The sequence below is a fragment of the Microcaecilia unicolor genome, chromosome 2 (genome assembly GCF_901765095.1).
Source record: "Microcaecilia unicolor chromosome 2, aMicUni1.1, whole genome shotgun sequence".
Taxonomy (NCBI): Eukaryota; Metazoa; Chordata; class Amphibia; order Gymnophiona; family Siphonopidae; genus Microcaecilia; species Microcaecilia unicolor.
Window position 1 is genome coordinate 234,127,194 of NC_044032.1, and position 22,590 is coordinate 234,149,783.

Here is a 22,590-nt window from a genome sequence, read left to right on the forward strand (position 1 = left end):
CTAAAGCCAAACTGAAAAGTGTCAAGTAAATGATGCTGGTCAACAAAATCAGACAACTGAATCAAAGCCATCTTTCTCCATCACTTTATCAAAGAACTTTAAATTTGAAATCGGGCAATAATTCTCTACTTTACTAGTCCAAAGACGGCTTTTTCAATAGAGAGCACACAACTGACCTCCTCAACGAAGTAGGCACCTCTCCTTCTTGAAAAGCTTTATTAATAATAGATGTCATAGATGGAGCCAAATCAGTTTTTAAGGCCTTCAAAACTGAAGTAGAACAGGAATATAATGGACTATTAGAATTATTCAGTGCCTGATGATACACATTGAGGCGTATTTTCAAAGCACTTAGCCTTCCAAAGTTCCGTAGTAACCTATGGAACCTTGTAAGTCTAAGTGCTTTGAAAATATGCCTCATTGTGTATCTATCAGTATAAAATCCGACCAAGGCTTGAAACCACAGCAGAATCTTGATTCGGAATACTTTTGAAACATAGGAGCCGACTCTATGGGTGCTTGAGCACCCCCAATATTGAGAAAATTCCTTGTATGTGTCTAGGGAACGGTTATTTCCATTGGGCTTAGCACCTCCAATAATTTTGAAAAGTTGTTCCTATGCTTTGAAACCCATCAGCAATCGTTTTTGCATTATCCTGAAAATAAAGCGCCAACTGCTGACTAGGTGTAGAAGATGCTTTAGAACATAGCGAGACAACTGAAGACTCGACAATCGAATACAATTCTTTACATTGCGAAGAAGCATTAGAGAGCCTGACATCAAAATAATTCTTTTTTGGAGGTGACAACAAATCTTTTATATACCTCAAGAGCGGCAAAACAGTCTTTGTGCGTAAGAATCAGGCTTCTTTCTCCAATAACGTTCCTTTTTCCTAAATTCCCTCTTTTCCAAAATCCCAAAATAAGTGACATGAATATTTGTATACAAAATACAGTAATGAACACCAACAGTGACTGGCATTAATTAGCTTAGCAAAAAAGGTCAACGTCAAAGCATTATCTATATTTCATAGCCTCTAATACAAGATACAGGTAGCTAAAATAAATATTGCCAAAAAGGGGAGAGATTTAGAGACAAACGCTATTTTACTGATCACCTGCAATACATCTCTATATATATTTAGAACATTTATTATAATAGATACCTCTGCAAATATATAGTCTTTAAAATACATGGAGGCATACTTTCAAAGCACTTAGACTTATAACGTTACATAGAGGGGTTTTTTGTTTTTTTTTTTGGGGGGGGGGGTTGTTTTAGATATGACATTAAGATCAACTTTGGACATTTTGCTCAAAATATCCAGAATCCGAATAGCAAATACAGCCTAGCACATGTTTTGTTTTGGGGCGGGGGGGGGGGGGGCAAAAATAACCATTTGCTAGATGTTTTTTGTGCTCTATGCTTTTACCTTTTTGGTCCATTTTCGGGGAAAAAAATGTCCAAGTGAAAAACACACAAAATTGAGCCACTGGGATGTATGAGGAGCCAGCATTCTTAGTAGACTGGCCACACAGTCATCCCAGAAGAGTAGTGTGGCACCCTAAAGGGATCAGCAGTGGACTTCACCTAAAAGCTCCCAGGTACATATCTCACAGTTGCTCCCCTATATTATATAGTGAGCCCTCCAAAACCCACCAAAAACCTACAGTACTCAACAGTACACCACTACAATAGCCCTTATGGCTGCAAGTGTCACCTATATGTGGGTACCACAGGTTTTTGGTGGGCTTTGGAGGACTCACACTTTCCACCACAAGTGTAACAGAGTGGATCATGGGCCTGTGTCTCCTTCTCCACAGTGCACTGCACTGACCACTAGGCTATTCTAGGGGCCTGACTGGTGCTCTAATAGGACTGGCTACAAAATCTGAGGCTGTCAGAGGCTAGTATGTATTGTTTCTTTTAAATCTTTGGGGGAGGATTGGAGGGAGTCGGGGAACACTGGGGGATTAAGGCGGCGGGGAGGGGGGGTCATTCCTTTATTCCTCCATATGGAGGGGCATAATGGAACAGAAACGCCTATCTCCATGGGCGTTAATCTCCGAGAACGGGTCCGTGAAGGGGCGGACCGAACCGTATTATCGATAAAAAATAGACGCCCATGTTTTATTCGCCAATGTGTGAGCTGGGCGTTTTTGCTTTTCAGCGATAATGGAAAAGGAAAGTGCCCAGCTCAAAAACGAATAAATCCAAGGCATTTGTTCGTGGGAGGGGCCAGGATTCGTAGTGCACTGGTCCCCCTCACATGCCAGGACACCAACCGGGCACCCTAGGGGGCACTTTTACAAAAACAATAAAAAAGGTAAAAGAGCTCCCAGGTGCATAGCACCCTTCCCTTGTGTGTTGAGCCCCCCAAATCCCCCTCAAAACCCACTGCCCACAAGTCTACACCATTACTATAGCCCTAAGGGGTGAAGAGGGGCACCTACATGTGGGTACAGTGGGTTTGGGGGGGTTGGACGACTAATAAGCATTAAGCAGCACAATTGTAACAGGTAGGGGGGATGGGCCTGGGTCCACCTGCCTGACGTCCACTGCACCCCCTAACAACTGCTCCAGGGACCTGCATACTGCTGCCTGGGAGGAGGGTATGACATTTGAGGGTAAAAATAAAAAGTTGTGAAACATCATTTTTTTGTGGTGGGAGGGGGTTAGTGACCACTGGGGGAGTCAGGGGAGGTCATCCCCGATTCCCTCTGGGGGTAATCTGGTCATTTAGGGCACTTTTTGGGGCCTTATTCGTGAAAAAACAGGGTCCAGGAAAAGTGCCCTAAATTCTAGCTACAAACGCATCCATTATCGGCGAAGGGCGCCCATCTCTGTTCGGGTGATAACCACGCCCCAGTTCCGCCTTCGACACGCATTCGACACGCCCCCGTCCACTTTGTCCGCATCCGCGACGGAGTGCAGTTGAAAGCGTCCCAAATTCGGCTTTTGATTATACCGCGTTATTCGTTTTTGTGAGATAAACGCCCATCTCCCGATTTAGGTCGGAACTTGGGCGTTTTTCTCGTTCGATTATAAGCTGGATCCTCCATATGGTCATTTAGGGCACTTTTTTGTGGCTTAGTTGTTCTTAAAACAGGTCTAGATCAAATTATCTTTGTTTTAGTCTTGGACATTTTCGATTTGTTCCATTATGGCTGAAAAATATCCAGGTCTTAGGAACACCCAAATCCCGCCCTTAACAGGTCCCCAACATGACCCAAAATGTCTGCTTTTTGACACTTTTTAGACGTGCTTCTCTTTCGAAAATGAGCCCCATAGTAATCTATGGAACTTTGTAAATCTAACTGCTTTGAAAATGAGCCCCTTAGTATTGCAATTCACAGGCAGTTATGAAGTCCAGAAGAAGCAACTCCTAGCAAATTGTAAAATTTAAAAAAATAATAAAAAATGAAAATCACCCAAAAAGGAACCAAAGAAGATAGCTCCCCAAAGCTAGCCAAAAACAATATAGTCAATCAATACAATAAAGAAGCAGCATAACTAATTTTTTTTGCTTTGCTTTTATTTATTAACCTTTATCGTTGGGAGGACTACCATAGCAACCACACTATTCCACATAAAAATAGCCATACTGGGACAGGCCAATGGTCCATCTAGCCCAGTATCCTGTTTCCTACAGTGGACAATCCAGGTCACAAGTACCTGGCAGAAACCCAGATAGCAGCAACATTCCATGTTACCAATCTCAGGGTAAACAGTGGCTTCCCCATGTCCGTCTCAATAGCAGAACATGGACTTTTCCTCCAGGAACTTGTCCAAACAATTTTAAACCCAGAGCTTAACTATTCATTGAGTAAAAAATATTTCCTTCTATTTGTTTTAAAAGTGTTTCCATGTAAATTCATCAAGTGTCCCCTAGTCTTTGTACTTTTTGAAGGGGGGGGGGGGGAATCGATTCACTTCTACTCATTCTACACCACTCAGGATTCTGCAGACCTCAATCATATCTCCCCTCAGCCATCTCTTTTCCAAGCTGAAGAGCCCTAACCTCTTTAAGTTTTCCTCATATGAGAGGAGTTCCATCCCCTTTTATCATTCTGGTCTATCTTCATTGAACTTTTTCTAATTCCTCAATCAGAACGGAATGCAATCCTCAAGGTGAGGTCGCACCATGGAGTGAGACAGAGGCATTACAGAATTTTGGTCTTATTTACCACCCCATCCTAATTATTCATTTATTCATTTATTTATTGCATTTGTACCCCACATTATCCCACCTTTTTGCAGGCTCAATGTGGCTTACAGAGTAAGGTTATGATAAAGTCAGTACATGATTTAAATACAGTTGATCATAAGCTGAGGTAAGAGAGGTGATAGATGGGCTGATGTTGGGTAGGTTGTATGAGAAATGTTTTAGGTGTGTTTGGGTGATTTGGAGGATGAATTGTATCATTGAGGGTGGTTATTGTAGGCTTTGTTAAAGAGGTGTGTTTTCAGAGCTTTGCGGAAGCTGGTTAGATTGTTCATGGTATTCCTAGCATTGTTAGCTTTTTTGGCTGCCACGGCATACTGAGCAGAAGATTTCAGCGTATTGTCTGCAATAATACCTAGATCTTTTTCTTGGGTGCTGAGCCCCCACCCCCAAGGTGAACCCTAGCATCAGGTAACTATGATTCTGATTATTCTCCCCAATGTGCATCACTTTGCATTTGTCCACATGAAAATTTCATCTGCCATTTGGATGCCAAGTCTTCCAATATCCTAAGGTCTTCCTGCAATTTTTCACAGTTCGCAAGTGTTTTAGCAACCTTGAATAGTTTTGTGTCATCTGCAAATTTAATCACCTCACTCATCATTCCAATTTCCACATCATTTATAAATATGTTAAATAGCCCCGGAACCAGTACAGATCCCTGCAGCACTCCACTATTTACCCTTCTCCATTGAGAAGAATGGCCATTTAACCCTACCCTCTATTTTTTGTCCAATAACGAATTCCTAATTCACAACAGCACATTGCCTCCTATCCTATGACTCTAATTTTTTCAAGAGTCTCCCATAGAACTTTGTCAAACGCTTTCTGAAAATCTACATACTCTATATCAACCAGCTCACCTTTATCCACTTCTTCAAAAATGAAGCAAATTGGTAAAACAAGACCTCCAATGGCTGAAACCAAAATGGAAGCAAAGCAGATCAACAGTAGATACAAGCAAATCTTTATTGTAGAACTTCAAATCAATACAATGCTTGACACAGAGGTTGTAAAAGAGGAAGTTACATCAGAAGGCGGGAGCCAGCAGGGGTTAGGCCTTGGAGCAGGCCTGGGGGGATCCTCCTTGTGGTAGACATGCAGCAGAGGGGGGAGAAAAACAAAATGCCAATGCCCAATCCGGAGGGGGTCGGGCAGAGCTAGTGGACCCACGAGAGGGAGGGGGGCTGGAGATGAAGGGGACAGAGGCTGTGGGTCCATGGAAAGAGGGTGGCAGGAGCTGAAGGGAAGGGACAGAGATGCTAGCATCCTGTGGGGGGGGGGCTACAGCTGAAAGGAGAGGGGGCTGGAGTTCCATTGGATGGGCTGGAGAAGGGAGGGGGTGGAGGGAGGGAGGGAGAGAGACACATAGGTGTGTGGGAGCAAGAGAGGGGACAAGTTGGACAGAGAGAGGTATTCAGAAACAGAGGGGAGATGATGGGCATAGAGGGGAGCACAGGGACAGGGACACAAAGGGGAGAAGCTGCACAAGGATGTTTTTTGGACACAGAGGGGCAATGTCCGACATGAGAGGGGCTATATGGACACAGGAGGGAATATGCTAGACATGGGGAAGAAAAGGAACACAGAAGGGAGATGCCGGACTTGGGGGGGGGGGGGGCATATGGACATAGAGGAGTGATGCTGGACACAGGGAGTTGAGGATAGAGAGAATGGTGATAATAAATGTGGGGAGATGGACACAGAGGACAAGCTGGATGGGGAAATATAGGGGACACAGAGAAAAGGAGATGCTGAACATGGGGAAAGATAGGTACACAGAGATGGAAGATGGCTGGTAAGCATGGAGAAAGAAGAAATGTCAAATGGGAAGGCGACCCTGGCGAATGAGTTAACAGAAGACAGAGGGAAACAGAAACCAGAGCCTGGGACCAACATGATTTGAAATATAAAATGACAAAAAATATATTTTATATTTTGTGATTAGAATGTGTCAGATTTGAAATGTGTATCCTGCCACAGCTGGTGTTACAGCCAATGGCAGAAATTTTGCAGGGGACAGCAAAGCCCACTAACATGCCATGCCTTCTTCAGCTTCCATAAGGCTTAGGGCTCTCTCTGGCCAGTGGACAGTTGTCCTAGTTACACTCCCCTAACACATTCCCTAGCATGTGTCATCTTTATATTTTAAACGGAATAAGAGGAAATGCATATCTTTCTATTTCCTTGGTGTGGTTTCTTGTGGTGTGTGTGTGTGTGTGTGTGTGTGTGTGTGTGTGTGTGTGTGTGTGTGTGTGTGTGTGTGTGTGTGTGTGTGTGTGTGTGTGTGTGTGTGTGTCCGAGGTATTGTTAGCATGAATTTTCTATGTAGCATTCTATAGTAGTTTGGCTTGTTCAGTTTTCCACATAGTAAAAGGGATTTTGTTGATCCTTGTTCTGTACTGTTTGTGATTTATAAAACACTTGTACAGAATATTGTTTATTTTTATACTTAATAAAATGATTTAAATATAAAATCATAACTGTTTGAGGTTTATGCAGATGGGCTCAGACAGAGCTCACAGGGCCAGAGCTGGCGAGGACGGGGACAAACTTTGTTCCCACGTCATTCTCTACTGCAACTATTTTGTGTTAAACTTGTCATAACTGCATGTCCCATATTCTTCACTGAATTAATCTGATATATTGTTTAAAAATGTATCCATTTTATTTGTTCATACAACCAGCCTATAAAATGTGTTACAATTTAAAGCTTACATTTATGTAAGACAGATTTTAGGACTGCAACAAAATTCTTTTAACAGACTGAAAAATTAACACTGTGCATTATATTTTAGCACTATATTCATAGCTAACTCAATGATGGTGTTCTCATCTCACTTCATTCTACTGCTTCCCCCAACTGGCACATATGGAACCAATAAAACCAGTGCAGTAATTACCATGACACTTGTTAAATATCCTACTTGGAAGAGCCCCAGCCTTTAATAAACACAGCATCATCCAGCACACTAACAGACAAAAAGCAAGGGTTTTACGTTTCCATTTTCTAGAGCTCTATGGGTGTTTTAAACTGCTCCTAAATACCCATTTTGTTTACCATTTGCATGTCACATATCTCAAGTTTCCCATATAGCTTTCCCAAATAAGAAATCTCTCTCCATGTCAGCAATTACTTCTTTCATCTCTGGGAACAGTGCAAGCCCCCTCAGCCAAGATATTCACAGCACAAAATGCAATTAACTATTACACAGTTTCTTCAGAAATAGGAAATTAAAAGGTACCAACAACCTAAAGTTTAATTTTTTTAAATATTTGTGCACTTTATTTTTAAAATTAATGCTACCAGGAACAGAGAAAGTACCTGTATAGAACATATCCACTTTGGTTGTACCACTGAATACAAATACATTTATCCAAACTGACTAGCATTTTCGTTATAAAGTCATAATGTGCCCTCATGAAAGAATAACCAGATGTCACGTCTAAATCATTTAAAACCCACAGCCAAACTAAAATGCAACTCTACACGCACACTACTAAACCAAAACAGATAACGCTCAAACCGATTAAAAGATCAGCTTTTCGTATTGCAAATTGTTTCTGTAGATCCATGATCCACCCAATTTACTGTGAGATATATTAATATCTTTCACACCTACTCTGAACTATTTACTTACCAATAAATGCACGTCTTAGAATTGCTGGTTCTGATCGATTCGGCTCGGAATCAAGTCTAAGATTTGATAGATGCAGTCCTTTAGCATTTCAATGATGCATGAGTCTTTCCACAGAGGTGTTATTTGTTGTTAGTCTGTAGAAGCCAACACGCCAGCCAGCCTAGTGGTACATTACAGACTAATTTACAGATTGGGAGGAAAGGGACTCTTGCCCTCCGAAACCCACGCCTCAATAAAGTGGTTAATCTATACGAGGCCTTCAACAGCTGATGGTATCTCTGAAAGGGCGTAAAGGAAGAAAAAAAAAATCAAGCCACACGCATTGACTGCCCTCACACCCTCTCCCTCTCTCTCTCACACACACACACACTACGAGCCCCTCTTCGCACACATTCGAGGACCCGTCACCCCTGCCCCTGGTCTACCATCTCTTCCGCTAACCTCGGTCCAGTCCAGCATGTCTCCCCCCCCCCTCACCTCGATCCAGCCCCTCCCCCCCACATCCTACCATCAAACTCATACCTGAGGCCGCCCACCAGCAGTTCCGCGGCTTTGCTTCCTCGGAGCCCCGTCCCCCCCTCTGACGCGTCCCGCCTTGCCGGAAATAGGAAGTCGTGTTGGGGGGGGGGTGGCGGGGTAGGAGTCAGATCAAGGAGGTTGAAGAAAACAAGAGACGGGATGTCGTCAAAAAGTTGAAGCCAATTAGGTTTGTCTGAATTTCCTCCTTCCAGTTCCTTCCCTTTGCAGCCGTCAAAACAAAGCGAGCAAACACCACCAAAGAGCTTCTGCATCCTCGTTGTCGTTCTTTATCGTTGATAGCATTTTTATTTAATCTCACTTATATTTTCAAACAAGCTAGTTTGTGCAGCATACGGATGTACACAGATGAAGTATTGGTTTTATCGGTTAGAGAACTAATTTGTTTCATTTGTTTCATTTTCACCTAGTAAAGGGCCACCAAAACAGACGTTATGTTATGAAAATCAGTTGCTTAACCATCAGACTTATTATTTATAAGTACAATTAAAAAAACATTAGTTTGAAACTGGGAGCATTTGGTATCTTTTTTTTTCCTGTGCCTACAAAAGAAAAAGCATGTGGGAGCTTGCTCCTTTTTTGTTTTGTGGAATGCAGTGGTATATTATAAAAATGTATTTCCTTTTTTTATTATTACTACTATTTATTTTATTTTATTTATTGCATTTGTATCCCACATTTTTCCCACCTTTTTGCAGGCTCAAAGTGGCTTACAATACATCATGGATAGTGGAAATGAGAGGGGAGTAAACATTTGGTGTTACAGAAGGATTTTGGGTTGCATGGTAATGGAATACATGATAGTAATATAACAGAAGGCATTATTAGCATTTCTGGATATATGCGGGAGTTTCACATGTTTTGGTCTTTGTGGTATATCTTGTCGAAGAGGTGGGTCTTTAGTAGTTTGCGGAAGTTGGTCAGTTCATAGGTCACTTTTAGGTTATGTGGCAATGCTTTCCAGAATTGCGTGCTCATATAGGAAAAGGTTGACGCATGCATTAATTTGTATTTCAGACCTTTACAGTTGGGGAAATGAAGATTAAGGAATGTACGAGATGATTTTTGGGCATTCCTGGATGGCAGGTCTATCAGGTCTGACATGTAGGCTGGGGCATCGCCATGGATGATTTTATGTACTAGGGTACATACTTTGAACGTGATGCATTCTTTGAGTGGGAGCCAGTGCAGCTTCTCTCGTAGGGGTTTTGCACTTTCGTATTTTGATTTTCCAAATATGAGTCTGGCTGCCGTGTTCTGGGCAGTTTGGAGTTTTTTTAGTATTTGCTCTTTGCAGCCAGGGTAGAGTGAGTTGCAGTAATCTAGATGACTGAGCACTAATGATTGTATCAGATTACGGAAGGCGGTCCTTGGGAAGAATGGTCTTATTCTTTTTCATTTCCACATTGAGTGGAACATCTTTTTGGTTGTGTTTTTCGCGTGATTCTCAAGTGTTAGGTGCCGATCAATGGTGACTCCAAGAATGTTCTATTGCACAGATATGTGTTGAATAATGAGATAGGGGCTTCCTTCATGCAGACGTTCTGTCCAGAGGCAGCCTAAATGTGCCAACATTGTCCAGTTCAGCACATTATTAGCCACCAAGTTCATACAAAGCTAATTATGTTCATTAGAAAATACTGTATATCTGTTTGCTGAGGTTGCTTGCTATGTGAATATTCCATCACTGTTTTATTATTGATACCAAGTATTACATATTAGTCAGGAATGGCTTAGTGGTTAGAGCACTAGCCTTGATATCCAGAGGTGCCTGGTTCAAATCCCACTGCTGCTCCTTGTGATCTTGAGCAAATCACTTAACCCCCCCCCCCCCCCCCATTACCTCAAGTACAAACTTAGAGCCATGTTTACCAAGACACACTATAGACATGATAGCAGTTAGCCCACATTTAACACTAGAGACACCCATAGGAATATATGGATGTCTCTAACATTAGCACACACACACCAAAAACACTAGCATACCTTAGTAAATAGGGCTCTTAGATTGTGAGCCCCCCCCCCCCCAGCAACTGGGAAATACCCAGTGTACCTCAATATAACTCACCTTAAGCTACCACTGAAAAAGGTGTGAGCAAAATCTAAATAAATACTATGGGTGTTTGTATAAACTTTAATTCATGTATCCAGTTTTTACATGCACATAATTTTACATTTTAAACCCAAAGGTGAATCCTAAGGGTGACTGAACAATTAGCTATAAACTGTGTTGTTGCTGTTGTTTGTATGTATTTGTGCATATCTCTATATATAAAAGGCAGCACCAACGTTCTAATGAAGCCTCCAGCCGGAAGTGTGAAGGGGGAGAGATATCCGGTTTCCCCATGAGTGTCTGCCCCGCCCTCGCTCTCTCTGTAACACAGTGAAGGAAAACACAGCACAGCACGAAATCGCTCTCTTTGTAACAGTGAAGGACTGGAGGAGGGAGGGGAGAGAGGGCAGACGCCTTCACTTTCTCTGTAACACAAACAAACACAGCACAGCAGGAAACTTAACACTGAAGGACTGGGGGGGGGGACGGAGAGCAGAGGGGAAGGGAGAAGGGGCAGAAGGCAGGGACACACACACTCCCACATGCACACTCTGAAGAAAACCTTGCTAGCCCCCATTTCATTTGCATCAGAAACGGGGCTTTTTTACTAGTATATATATATATATATATATAATTATTTTTGTTAACTTGTTTTGGACTGCTTTGGGTCCTGCTGATCTGTACATCTGCTGTCTGGAATTTTGGAAAATGGAAATGAGAAAATAAAAATTAAATTTTGGATGTATGATGTAGAAGTTGTTTACTTTTGCAATGTATGGATGGATGCCTGTTCTTGTGTACGCATGTGATAATATTTGCATAACTGTCTATACTTATGGCTATGATTTCTGAACATGTGGCAACATTAAAGGACAGACTTTTAAATGTCCAGCTGGGTATATGTGATAATCTCATCTTTGTTAAATGTTTCAGACATATCCATTTAATGCTTCCATGATACAATTGAATTCTATTATTCTGTCTCACTGTATTTTCAAATGTAAGCCACATTGAACCCAAGTTTGCTTGGGATAATGTGGGATATAAATGTAAAAAAAAAAATCCTTTATCCTCCACCTTTTAAGATATTGCCTATCCGGCTAGATGGTGATGTCACAATGAAAGCAAGTTTGATCCAGTGAAAATTAACTCAAAATAACCTGTTCCTTAGCTGGGTCCTAATATTACCACATTGAAAATGTGACCATACTATGCCTCTGTGGTTATGTTCCACTAATAAGTTAAACAATTAACTGGCTATCTTGAAAGGATTATATAATCTTTGGATGCATCACCAGGGACACAAACATACATTTATTTATTCAATATCACAATTCCTCATGTACAACCAGAAACCCTCTTAGGGTGGGTAGTATTCACAACGAGCGCCTTTTATTATCAACCTGATAGAAGAGATATGAGTTTTCAGTTATGGCACAGTATAAATCAGAAGAACAAAATATAAGAAAACCAATGGATTGCATTAGGGGCTTATAGCCCATTTAGTTATGTTTAAACAAAAGAGATCTGCATGAAACAAAATATTTATTTTTATTTTGACTTATAAAACCACTTGTCCCTGAAGCATGTCTAAAAACAGAATAATCAATTTGTGTATCTAAAATGTAAACGTCTACAAAATAGATGCAGATGTAATTCCATATGCTTCAATGAAAGAAGAATTTAATTTTACTTCCAGTTAATTTTAGTATATTCCATCTTTGTAACACCAGGCTGCCCTAAGCAGATTATAACAGTTAAGATGAACCCATCAAGAAACAGGATATTCTCACTGAAATCTTTCCATCTATATTGTATTGAACAGTGTAGAAAAATGAGCACAAAATACAGAGGTTATAACTGCTGTTTCTAAAATAATTTGTAAGCTGTTTTAGTGATATTCAATTTTTATTTTATGATATTTTATATATAGATATGGGACGCTTTCAAATAATTAAAAAGCTGTCAACTAAGTAAGAAAAAAAATCTTTGGTCTCCACCTTGTAAAGCACTGCCTATCCAACTGGAATGGCTTTAGATTTTTGACAGATGAACCACACATTTATTTTTAATAATCTTTTGCTATTATGCTATTGCTTTGGGTGAACTAAAGCTCTGCCTATTGCCGGCAAGCTCCGCCTACTGGCTTCAGCCCGTATGGACTAGATAGGAACACCCCGTCTCCTGTTTTCTTCAACCTTCTTGAGTCAGATGCTGGAGAAGAATCGAAAAAAGTCAGAGGAGGGCGGGACGCTAGAGAAGGAAAGCTGTGGAGTGTGCAGCCTGTTGCGGACGATATTAAAAAGACAAGTTGGAAGTAGGAGAATCCCGCGGGAATGGAAGTAGGAGCTCCTGTGTGGTTTCCTCATGAGTGAGTGTATGAACCTCAGTGACCACCTACCTACCCAGGGTCCTCCAAAACGTCCAAGTACCGCCTCCTTCTCTCTCTCTGATAATTCAACGCAGTCGCACTTGCTCTCTGCCCGTGCAAGGCTCACACTGACACATGCACGGTCAACAGCATCAGAGGTCACCTGATCTACTGGCATCTGTGTGTGGCAAGCTCCACATGCAGCCATCGCTGCCCCTCACCTGGGAGTCCATTTTTGGCATTATTGGGCCATTATTTCCTTCTGTGCATTACAGCATTGGGAAAGAATATTAACTGGCCTCATTTGCATCCACTTAAATGCATTTGTGATAGTGTTTAGTGCACATGTTAACATCCGTGTTGGAGGCCCTTTGAGCATTATGTGCACAATAACGTGCATGCAAATCAGACACTAACCGCTTTTTAACGCTGTCATTAGTTTTGAGCATCAGCCCCTGGGAGACATTGATACCTCAGACTGGCTTCAACCGCCTTGAATCTGTGTTGGGGTTGTCTGGAAGCTGCCTAGAGGAAGGACACAGGACCTATCCTTGAAAATCTCTAAGGAAAGAGCTTCCATCTCTTCCTGAGCCGCAAGCCTTGTGTGTGCCCAGAAAAGAGCATCTCCCAGGCTCCTGTTTTGCACTTGTTTACACACGCACGAATGCATGCATAGCTTTGTACGTTCCCACACTTACTGCCTTGGAATATGTAAATGCAAGATCATTCTATGCCTTGTAGCTTTATTTTACTGTTATTGCAATTTCGAAAAAGGATTTTCCTTTTTAACCACTTTGAATATAATTTCTTAAAGCATTTTCTGTATGAGTCATGTTCTACATGTGGAAATGGCTTTTATAAAAATGTGTGTATGTATATGCATGTGTAAGTACACATCAGTGTTCCCTCTAAGCCACACAGCCTTGCACCTTCTCTGTAAAAGCTGCGCACCAGCCCTGTCCTGCCGGACAGCAGTTACAACAGACCCTGCCCCACCCCCCTCCTGCCGCCACCCTGGCAGACACTGGGAGAGAGATGGGAGAGGTACTGAAAGGAAAGGGGGAGAGATGGGAAAAGTACTGGAAAGAAGGGTCAGACGCTGGTTGGAAGGGGGCAGAGAGAGAGGGCAGATGCTGGATGGAAAGGGACAGAGACAGGGCAACACTGGATGGGAGTGGGGAGAGAGAAGGGACAAATACTAGAAGGAAGGAGGGAGAGTGGGAACAGGTACAGGAAGGGACAGATGCTGAAAGGAAGAGAGGAGAGAAGGGGACAGACGCCAGATGGAAGGGGGAGTGGGGATAGGCGCTGAATGAAAGGGTCAGAGAGAAGAGACAGTGGCTAAGGGATAAACATAAAGGAATCCTGTTCAGAAGGAATGGATCCTCAGGAGCTTAGCCAAGATTGGATAGCAGAGCCGGTAGTGGGAGGCGGGGCTGGTGGTTGGGAGGCGGAGATAGTGCTGGGCAGACTTATACGGTCTGTGCCAGAGCCGGTGGTGGGAGGCGGGGATAGTGCTGGGCAGACTTGTACGGTCTGTGCCCTGAAAAAGACAGGTACAAATCAAGGTAAGGTATACACAAAAAAGTGGCACATTTCTTGGGCAGACTGGATGGACCGTGCAGGTCTTTTTCTGCCGTCATCATCTACTGTGTCCTGAAGAGCCCCTCATCACTAGCTCAGCATGCTGCAGGCTGTGAGCTGAAGTGAGGGGCAAGAGACTGAGCATTACTCCTGGCTCCGCTGGGATAAGGACCTTGGCCTGAACCCCCAGGAACACCAGCCCTCATACTGGTGATGTCACTGGAAAAGTTCAGATTCTCTACCTCCATCTGCTAGTCAGGAAGGGACATGACCCATTGGTGAAGATTAGTCTAACTGGATAATAAAGAATTACTCGTTTACAAAATAAAAATTTCAGATTTCCTTAAATTCATCTCTATGTTCAGTTATGTAAGGCTCAGAGAAATTTTGCTTAGATTTATTAAATAAATGCACAACTGTTCCATTTCAAGGACTTTGCCTAGTTCACTACGATACATTGTTAATACAGTCATGAAGTTCCACTCTCATCAAGAAGAGAGGAACATCCTTTACAGATTCAGATAACATTTTACTGGCCTTTGTTACCAAATGAATGTATGTGGGAAGTAATTTTAGAACAGGGGGTTAATTTAAGAAAAACTCATCCCACATTTGTATTTTATAAAGACAGGTTACACATTTAATGCTTTTATCCAAGAGGCTCCTAAAATAATCCCCAATAGTAAATAAATGCTCTCACACAGAGATCAAGGAAAGTGCAACTATATGTATGAACTCTAATGTAGGCACATACCTATTTTATAAAATAAAATACACAGATATACAGCAGCTCCACCCAAATGCAGACCTCAGGAACACCTACAGGCGAACCTCTTAAAAGTATATATGCTCCTGTTGGTTCACATACCAATGTTCTCTCTAAGGACTGAGGTGACATGAGCAAAAATTCTTCATTAGATTACCTTGTGAGCACTTCTTAAAGATACACAAACAGACAAGCATACACACAAAGAAGATGGAAAGAAGTTTGTGAGCCATGCTCTGCTTGCTTTCTCTACTTGTTCGCCTGTAATTTAATTTTACTCATCTACTGGATGTTTAGCACACAGAAACATAGAAAAATGGAAGCAACTGAAGACCAACAAGCTCATTTTCAAAGCACTTAGCCTCCCAAAGTTCCATAGAAACCTATGGAACTTAGCCTCCCAAAGTGCTTTGAAAATATGCCTCCATATGGCCTATCCAATCTGCCCATCCATGCCATCTACAGTGGTGGAAATAAGTATTTGATCCCTTGCTGATTTTGTAAGTTTGCCCACTGACAAAGACATGAGCAGCCCATAATTGAAGGGTAGGTTATTGGTAACAGTGAGAGATAGCACATCACAAATTAAATCCGGAAAATCACATTGTGGAAAGTATATGAATTTATTTGCATTCTGCAGAGGGAAATAAGTATTTAATCCCTCTGGCAAACAAGACCTAATACTTGGTGGCAAAACCCTTGTTGGCAAGCACAGCGGTCAGACGTCGTCTGTAGTTGATGATGAGGTTTGCACACATGTCAGGAGGAATTTTGGTCCACTCCTCTTTGCAGATCATCTCTAAATCATTAAGAGTTCTGGGCTGTCGCTTGGCAACTCGCAGCTTCAGCTCCCTCCATAAGTTTTCAATGGGATTAAGGTCTGGTGACTGGCTAGGCCACTCCATGACCCTAATGTGCTTCTTCCTGAGCCACTCCTTTGTTGCCTTGGCTGTATGTTTTGGGTCATTGTCGTGCTGGAAGACCCAGCCACGACCCATTTTTAAGGCCCTGGCGGAGGGAAGGAGGTTGTCACTCAGAATTGTACGGTACATGGCCCCATCCATTCTCCCATTGATGCGGTGAAGTAGTCCTGTGCCCTTAGCAGAGAAACACCCCCAAAACATAACATTTCCACCTCCATGCTTGACAGTGGGGACGGTGTTCTTTGGGTCATAGGCAGCATTTCTCTTCCTCCAAACACGGCGAGTTGAGTTCATGCCAAAGAGCTCAATTTTTGTCTCATCTGACCACAGCACCTTCTCCCAATCACTCTCGGCATCATCCAGGTGTTCACTGGCAAACTTCAGACGGGCCGTCACATGTGCCTTCCGGAGCAGGGGGACCTTGCGGGCACTGCAGGATTGCAATCCGTTATGTCGTAATGTGTTACCAATGGTTTTCGTGGTGACAGTGGTCCCAGCTGCCTTGAGATCATTGACAAGTTCCCCCCTTGTAGTTGTAGGCTGATTTCTAACCTTCCTCATGATCAAGGATACCCCACGAGGTGAGATTTTGCGTGGAGCCCCAGATCTTTGTCGATTGACAGTCATTTTGTACTTCTTCCATTTTCTTACTATGGCACCAACAGTTGTCTCCTTCTCGCCCAGCGTCTTACTGATGGTTTTGTAGCCCATTCCAGCCTTGTGCAGGTGTATGATCTTGTCCCTGACATCCTTAGACAGCTCCTTGCTCTTGGCCATTTTGTAGAGGTTAGAGTCTGACTGATTCACTGAGTCTGTGGACAGGTGTCTTTCATACAGGTGACCATTGCCGACAGCTGTCTGTCATGCAGGTAACGAGTTGATTTGGAGCATCTACCTGGTCTGTAGGGGCCAGATCTCTTACTGGTTGGTGGGGGATCAAATACTTATTTCCCTCTGCAGAATGCAAATAAATTCATATACTTTCCACAATGTGATTTTCCGGATTTAATTTGTGATGTGCTATCTCTCACTGTTACCAATAACCTACCCTTCAATTATGGGCTGCTCATGTCTTTGTCAGTGGGCAAACTTACAAAATCAGCAAGGGATCAAATACTTATTTCCACAACTGTACTTTCCCTATCACTCTCTTAGAGATACTATATACTTGTCCCAAGTTCTCTTGAACTCAGATACTGTTTTTGTCTCCACCACTTCCACCGGGAACAGGTCCGCTAGATCCTGCATTACAAACCTTCAAATCAATGATCTTACAAGATCTAGACAAGTCTAAAAAGAACAACAGACATAGTTTCCACAAACAACACAATCTCTCCAAATCAGAGTTGGAAGCTTTGAGGACTTTGCAGAACGACGAGAATATCATCATAAAGAATGCTGACAAAGGAGGCACTATAGTCCTTCAAAACCGGAGTGACTACTTGAATGAGGATCTACGGCAGCTAAATGATACAAAATTTTATAAAAAGTTATTGTTGAATCCAATTAAAAGATTACAATCATTAATCACTAGAGTCACCAATAAAGCACTACATGAAAGCATCATTAAAACAAGAGATAAAAATTTTTGAGCTGCAACAATCCGACTGTACCACTAATGTATTTTTTACCAAAAATACACAAAAGACTCATCAATCCTCTGGGCAGACCGATACTGTCCGGTAGAAATTCTGTTTTGGAACCTCTCTCTACATATGTGGATGTTTTTTTTTTTTTAAAATCTGGGTTATCAGTGTGTATGTTAAAGTCTCCAAGAATGAGGGATGGGGATGAGGGCTCAAGAAAAATGGAGAGCCAGGCATCAAAGTCAGTTAAGAAGGAAGAGAGGGATTTATCAGTGGGGCGGTAAATAACTGCAACTCTGAGTTGCATAGTTGCAGGTAGAATAGTCGGATGGAGTGAACTTCAAAGGATGAGAAGCAGTGAGACCGTGGTAGGTGGAGAGGTTGAAAACTGCAGGAGGACGAGAGTAGTAACTCGACGCCGCCACCGCGGCCAACTCGGCGGGGAGAATGGGAGAAAAAATAACCTCCATGGCATAGGGCTGCGACTGAGGCAGAGTCGTCAGGGGTGAGCCAGGTTTCAGTTATGGCGAGCAGTTGAAGGGAACGGGAGATGAAGAGATCATGGGTGAAGGAAAGTTTGTTGCGGACCGAGCGGGCGTTCCACAGGGCACAAGAGGAGGGGGGAGGAGGGGAATAGAGATGAGATTGGTGACATCGCGGAAACGTTTGCATGGATGAGACGAGGACAAGGACAGGTGTGGGGGACCAGGGTGATTGACACCAAAGTCACTACAACTGGTTTTATAATTACCCGAGATAACATAGCAGGAGGAGCTAGACTTTTCACCTGGGAAAGAGTACTCACAGTATCCAAAGGAAATATCCTAAGAGCTGATTGAATAAGATTATCTCATCCAGGTTTTACAGTCTCTTTTGCTGCTGGTGCCTTCCCTCTCTGTAAACCCAGTTCTTCAGCCTCTGCAATGCTGGGCGAAGAGACACCTGCAGCACCTTCACTTTCTGGCTACGGGGGGTGGGGGGGGGTGGCGGGGGGCACATCTCGACGGGGCTTCGAGACTCCCCATTCAGGTACAGCGAAGGGCGACGAAAATGATAGTGGGGATGGGACGACTTTCCTATGAAGAGAGGCTGAGAAGGCTAGGGCTTTTCAGCTTGGAGAAGAGACGGCTGAGGGGAGATATGATAGAAGTGTATAAAATAATGAGTGGAATGGATCGGGTGGATGTGAAGCGACTGTTCACGCTATCCAAAAATACTAGGACTAGAGGGCATGAGTTAAAGCTACAGTGTGGTAAATTTAAAACGAATCGGAGAAAATTTTTCTTCACCCAACGTGTAATTAGACTCTGGAATTCGTTGCCGGAGAACGTGGTACAGGCGGTTAGCTTGACGGAGTTTAAAAAGGGGTTAGATAGATTCCTAAAGGACAAGTCCATAGACCGCTATTAAATGGACTTGGAAAAATTCCGCATTTTTAGGTATAACTTGTCTGGAATGTTTTTACGTTTGGGGAGCGTGCCAGGTGCCCTTGACCTGGATTGGCCACTGTCGGTGACAGGATGCTGGGCTAGATGGACCTTTGGTCTGTCCCAGTATGGCACTACTTATGTACTTATGTACTTATGTTAGTTCGGGCAGAAGGAGATAAGGTCAACAGGGACCCCGCAGGCGCTCCAAAGTGATCCAATGTCGTCTGTTTCATCACCAGGAGTTTAGGGAATCTCCCTAACCTTCCCTCTCCACTTGCCCATTTCCAACAGGCAGGAAGACGCTCTGAAAGGATGAGATTGGAGTAGCCTAGAGAGCAGCTGCAGGTGTGTCTACCTCCTAAATTGCTATCTTGGATCCGTCATATTGATTTTCACTTCAGTTTCAGTATTACATTTTGTTGGAATGACACTTTATGGCCCAAAATGCATGCCATTTTAATCACATGATTAATCATACAATTAAAAGTTTTAATTGGGTTATTAATCATGATTAAAATTTGTAATCGTTGCCCACTCCTATTTAAAATTAGTCCAGTAAAAAGACATAACCTTATTTACATTTTCTACTTATATTAACTTTATGAACACAGCTACTGCACTCCTTAATCCTAAGCCAAAAAAAGGACCATATACATTTTCTAATTGTGTTGGTCCCAGTCTCTGATTTCTGCTTCCATCACCTTCTCTTAACTCAGATTTCCTGTCCATTTTACATTTTTCTTACTCCTAGTTTCTTCAATTTATTGTTTTGCCTATGACCAGATTAAATTTTTTCTTACTATCCAATTTTCAATTTACCTTTTAACTGTGTCTACCTACAGCTTGCCATCTCTTTCCCTCACCCTGGCTCTCCTATTTCACTTCCTCTTGTTGCCCAGTCTCACTAACTGTATCCTCTTTCGATTCCTACCCACTTATCCAGCATTTGTCCTCTTTCTTCCCTCTTCCATCTAGTGAGTGCCCTCTTCCTCTTCCCCACTTCCATCCAGCGAGTGACCTCTTTCTCTCCCCCCACTCTTATCCAGTGTCTGCCCCCTCTCTCGACCCGCTCCCATCCAGCATCTGCCATCTCTCTCCCTGCTTCCAATCAGCATCTTCCCCCTTCCATCCAGCATCTCTCCCTTCTCTCTGACCATTCCATTCAGTGCATATCCCCTCTCTCCCCCTTTTATCCAGTGGCTGCCCTTTCTCCCCCTCTTCCTTTCAGTGTCTGTTGTTTCCTGCAGCTGTTCCCTCTCTAATCCCTTCTAGTTTGTCCCTTTTCTCTCCCATCCAGCATCTGCTCTCTCTCTCTCTCCTCACTGCCATCCTGCATCTGCCCCTCTCTCTCCTCACTTCCATCCAGCATCTGCTCTCTCTCTCTCCCCACTGCAATCCAGCATGTGCCCTTCTCTCTCCCCACTCCCATCCAGTGCCTGCCCTCATATCTCTCCTCAGCCATCTTTCTCCAAGCTGAAGAGCCCTAGCCACTTTAGCCTTTCCTCATAGGGAAGTCATCCCCATCTCCTTTATCATTTTCATCGCCCTTCTTTGTACCTTTTCTAATTCCACAATGGGGCTCATTTTCGAAAGAGAAGGACGTCCATTTTTCGACATAAATCGGAAGATGGACGTCCTTCTCCCAGGGACATCCAAATCGGTATAATCTAAACCCGATTTAGAATGTCTCCAACTGCACTCTGTCCTAAGGATGGCAAAAGTTCAAGGGGGCATGTCGGAGGCATAGCAAAGGCGGGACTTGGGCGTGCCTAACACTTGGACGTCCTTGACCCATTATCAAAAAAACCAAGGATGTCCCTGACGAACACTTGGATGTTTTCACCTGTTTTTCTTATGACTAAGGCACAAAGGTGCCCAAAATGACCAGATGACCACAGGAAAGAATTGGGGATGACCTCCTGTTACTCCCCCAGTGGTCACTAACCCCCTCCCACCCTCAAAAAACATCTTTCAAAATATGTCTTGCCAGCCTTAGATGTCATACTCCGGTCCATGACAGCACATGCAGGTCCCTGGAGCAGTTTTAGTGGGTACTGCAGTGCACTTCAGACAGGGGAACCCAGGCCCATACTCCCCATACCTGTTACATTTGTGGAGGGAACAGTGAGCTCTCCAAAACCCACCACAAACCCACTGTACCCATATATAAGTGCTCCCCTTCACCCGTAAGGGCTATGGTAGTGGTGTACAATTGTGGGTAGTGGGTTTTGATGGGGTTTTGGGGGGCTCAGCACACAAGGGAGCTAGGTTCCTGGGAGCAATTTATGAAGTTCACTGCAGTGCCCCCTAGGGTGCCCGGTTGCTGTCCTGGCATGTCAGGAGGACCAGTGCACTACAAATGCTGGCTCCTCCCACGACCAAATGGCTTGCATTTGGTCATTTTTGACATGGACGTCTTTGGTTTCGAAAGTCGTTGAATGTCAGAAATGTCCATGTCTAGGAATGTCCAAATCTAGGGACGTCCAAATTTAAGGATTTGGACATCTCTGATGGTATTTTTGAAATGAAAGATGGATGTCCATCTCGTTTAAAAAATACAGGTTTCCCCGCCCCTGGATTTTGCTGTTTTGCAAAGACATCCAAATCTCAACTTGTACGTCCCTTTCGAAAATGCCCCTGCACATCTTTTTTGAAATGCAGTGATCAGAACTGCACATAGTATTTGAGGTGCAGTCGTACCATGGAGTGATACAAAGGCATTATAACATTCTCAGTTTTGTTTTCCATTCCCTTCCTAATAATTCCTAATATTCTATTTGCTTTCTTAGCCCCTACTGCACATTGAACAGAGGGTTTCAACGTGGCATCAACGATGACACCTAGATCCTTTTCCTGGGCGGTGATTCATAATGTGGATTCTTGCATCATGCAACTATGGTTTGGGTTCCTCTTTTCCACATGCATCACTTTGCACTTGCTCACATTAATAGTTGTCTGCCATTTGGATGCCCATTCTCCCAGTCTCATAAGGTTCTCTTGCAATTTTTCACAATCCTCTTGTATCATCAGCAAATTTAATTACCTCACTAGTTACTCCCATCTCTAGATCATTTATAAACTAGTCGTTAAGCCCGTTAAAACGGGCGAGATTTGTGTTTTGCAAAATGTAATAATTCTCACCTCCATCCATCCATGTACAGCAAACCTCCTCTCTCCGCTGCCCTCCCCTCCCCCAATCCATGTCCAGCAACCCTGTTCTCTCCCCTGCCCTCCCCCCCATGTCCAGCAGCCGTCGTGTATCCCCTGGCCTCAACTCCCCACCCCCCGTCCAGCAACCATCCTCTCTCCCCTGCTCTCTCCCCTGCCCTCCCCCATGTCCAGCAGCCCTCCTCTCTCCCCTGGCCTCATCCCATCCACCGATCCTCCCCCCCATATCCAGCAACCCTCCTCTTTCCCTTGGTCTCCCCCCTTCCCCGTCCACCAACCCTGCCCTCCCCCCATGTCCAGCAACC

At 43.4% G+C, this 22,590-nt stretch overlaps 1 protein-coding gene across 2 annotated transcripts in view; it reads right to left on the reverse strand.

Annotated features, from left to right (window-relative positions):
- JAK2 (Janus kinase 2) overlaps nt 1-8,465 on the reverse strand; it is a 283,942-nt gene extending 275,477 nt beyond the window's left edge. The window contains exons 1-2 of one of the 2 annotated variants that reach the window (XM_030193799.1): nt 8,390-8,465; nt 7,868-8,145 (exon numbers count right to left, since the gene is read on the reverse strand). The gene's annotated coding sequence lies outside the window, so the exon portion shown is untranslated. The remainder of the gene's footprint in view (nt 1-7,867; nt 8,146-8,389) is intronic. The other variant, XM_030193800.1, reaches the window with a different exon arrangement.
- Nucleotides 8,466-22,590: the final 14,125 nt, after the last annotated feature.